This window comes from Haematobia irritans, chromosome 3, assembly GCF_050003625.1.
Source record: "Haematobia irritans isolate KBUSLIRL chromosome 3, ASM5000362v1, whole genome shotgun sequence".
Classification (NCBI taxonomy): domain Eukaryota; kingdom Metazoa; phylum Arthropoda; class Insecta; order Diptera; family Muscidae; genus Haematobia; species Haematobia irritans.
Window position 1 is genome coordinate 50,765,727 of NC_134399.1, and position 2,487 is coordinate 50,768,213.

The window sequence follows — 2,487 nt, forward strand, 5'->3', positions numbered from 1 at the left end:
TATGTTGGTGTTCTAATATCATTCATATCATATAGTTTTTTCTTTTGTTCATAAGCGATTTAGTTTTTTTTACAGTGTATGTAGAATATATGAGTCTTTTTTAGTTTTAATTTTTCTTTTTTTTTGCATGTGTTTGAATAATTTTGTTACGTTACATATTATTTTTATTGTATCTTCGAATTTGTGCTCTGTTTCTGTCAATATAATGTTCTCTTCGTTTTTTTAGGGTGTAGTTAGTAATTATTTATGTGATTTTGAGGTTAGCGTAATTAAAATTTGATAAGGGGTGAGGATATACGTTAATTAGGTTATCACACACAACGACGTTATCTTTTTTTTAATATCATGATTTTTTTGGTAAAAATTGTTTTTGATTTGTTTTACCTTGATATTTTCCCTTTCTTTGCTGTGTATTGGCAACCACGACTTTTATACCAGTGTTGACCTTGTGCAACAACCAGTTTGGCAAACTCACCACGTGGATTGGGTTTCAGGGCATACAGTACAGGTGGCCCTCATGTGCTCATATTACCCAGACTCAGATGGCTCTCAGATATTAAGTCAAAATTAATCTAGAGGAATAAAGATGGCTCTCATGTACTTGTGGCACATGTGGCCCAGATCTAGATGACTCTCCAGTGTATTGGCCAAATGTAGTCCTGAGGAATAGAGATGGCTCTCATATATATTCCTCACCCTAGCAAATATAGGTTTTTGAACACTTTACTTAAATCGAATTAATATTTCTAAACAAGTTGCATTGAAATATATATCTCCATCTGTGATCAAATGTGCAATATGTTATTCTCTTTATTTATTTATCTTTTAACTTTTTATTCATTTTAGCTTCTATTCATTTTCTTTATTCAACTTATTTTCCAAATCGCTATCTAGATATATATTTCAATGTTCATTTTTTTATATTACACGTGTTTCCCATTATTTGTCTCTTATCCTCGTTTAATTTCTCCAAATGTTTATCCTCTTAAATTCTTCTGCTCACACAGGTAAATAAAACTATTTATATTTTTTTTATTTTTAATCTTCAAAATTTTCTTAATTGAGAGTTTTATAATGTTACTAATGATCGTCCCTTCAAATGGTGTGCACGCTTACGCTTCCCGAAACTGAAAGAGATCCTCTCTTGAAAAACATAAAGCTCAATTACAACCCAACTCCCACGCCGGTCACATTAATGCCCCATTTAATTATCGATAAGGCAAATCGATTTTCTTTCTTATCGGTGACCAATTTTAAGTCCTGGACGCATTATAAATCAAATTTAAAAAAAAATCAACAGAATCCTTTACGAATGAAAATTCCATGTGTGAATGATACATAATGTAGGTGGCAATACCATCAATGTTCTACCTCTTTGAAGTTGACATGCTTCTATTGTGAATGACTCTTTTCAAAATATAGAAGCAAAAAAAACAAAATAAACATCAGTCGAGGAAGGCTAACAAAATTTTAGTTTTTATTAAAAGCACAAAGCCAGTTATTTTTACGTAACCCGTGAAGGAAAAATAATTGGGATAAATTTATATGAATTGTTGTTGATGGCTCTGCAAAAAAAATTGCTTAAGCGGCCGGCATATCGTTGCTTTTATGTTTCGCTGATGGTCACATATCTATTTTGTTGTTGGTGTCAACAAGTAATGGAACAAAAGGGTAAGTTGAGAAATCATAGATAAAAAAAACTTTAAAAATACTCTCCTTTTTCAGAATTTATAGCATTGGAACTGAACAATATAAAAAAGGGTTGTGGAAAATTCAAACAGAACAAAAAGGTCGATGTCAACTAGTATGGATACATCTGTATGGTGATGTTTGTTTATAATGAGTTTGTGAAATGCGAATGTTGTCATGAAAACAATAAAAGGATCATATCTTTTGGATTTATATCTGTGAAATATATGGGCCAATCACCATTGTTGTTGTTGCTGTTTGTATCAACAATCCTATTTGAAAATGGAACATGTGTGTGGTTCTGTCCAAATACGTTATGCTTTGAGTAAATTTGCTATGACATTAATTACCTGAATACATTATTGCCAGACAAATAACATGAGCAATGGAAAACAGAATGATGTGGAATATTTGTGGATGAGGTGATAATGTGTGAATAGCTGTTTGACAAAGATAAGTATAAATAAATCTATTTGGAAATTTCTGTTACTTCATTTTTCTAATACCTTCTTTTTCTCATTTCAGGTACATTTATATATACCGATTCTAATATAAAGGGTGATTTGTTAAGAGCTTGATAACTTTAAAAAAAAAAAAACGCATAAAATTTGCAAAATCTCATCGGTTCTTTATTTGAAACGTTAGATTGGTCCATGACATTTACTTTTTGAAGATAATTTCATTTAAATGTTGACCGCGGCTGCGTCTTAGGTGGTCCATTCGGAAAGTCCAATTTTGGGCAACTTTTTCGAGCATTTCGGCCGGAATAGCCCGAATTTCTTCGGAAATGTTGTCTTC

At 31.6% G+C, this 2,487-nt stretch overlaps 1 long non-coding RNA gene across 1 annotated transcript; it reads left to right on the plus strand.

The window, feature by feature from the left end:
• Window positions 1-1,411: 1,411 nt before the first annotated feature.
• Window positions 1,412-1,898, plus strand: LOC142228988 (uncharacterized). Its single transcript, XR_012720296.1, has 2 exons — window positions 1,412-1,671; window positions 1,726-1,898. It is a non-coding gene; the product is annotated as an uncharacterized LOC142228988 (long non-coding RNA).
• Window positions 1,899-2,487: the final 589 nt, after the last annotated feature.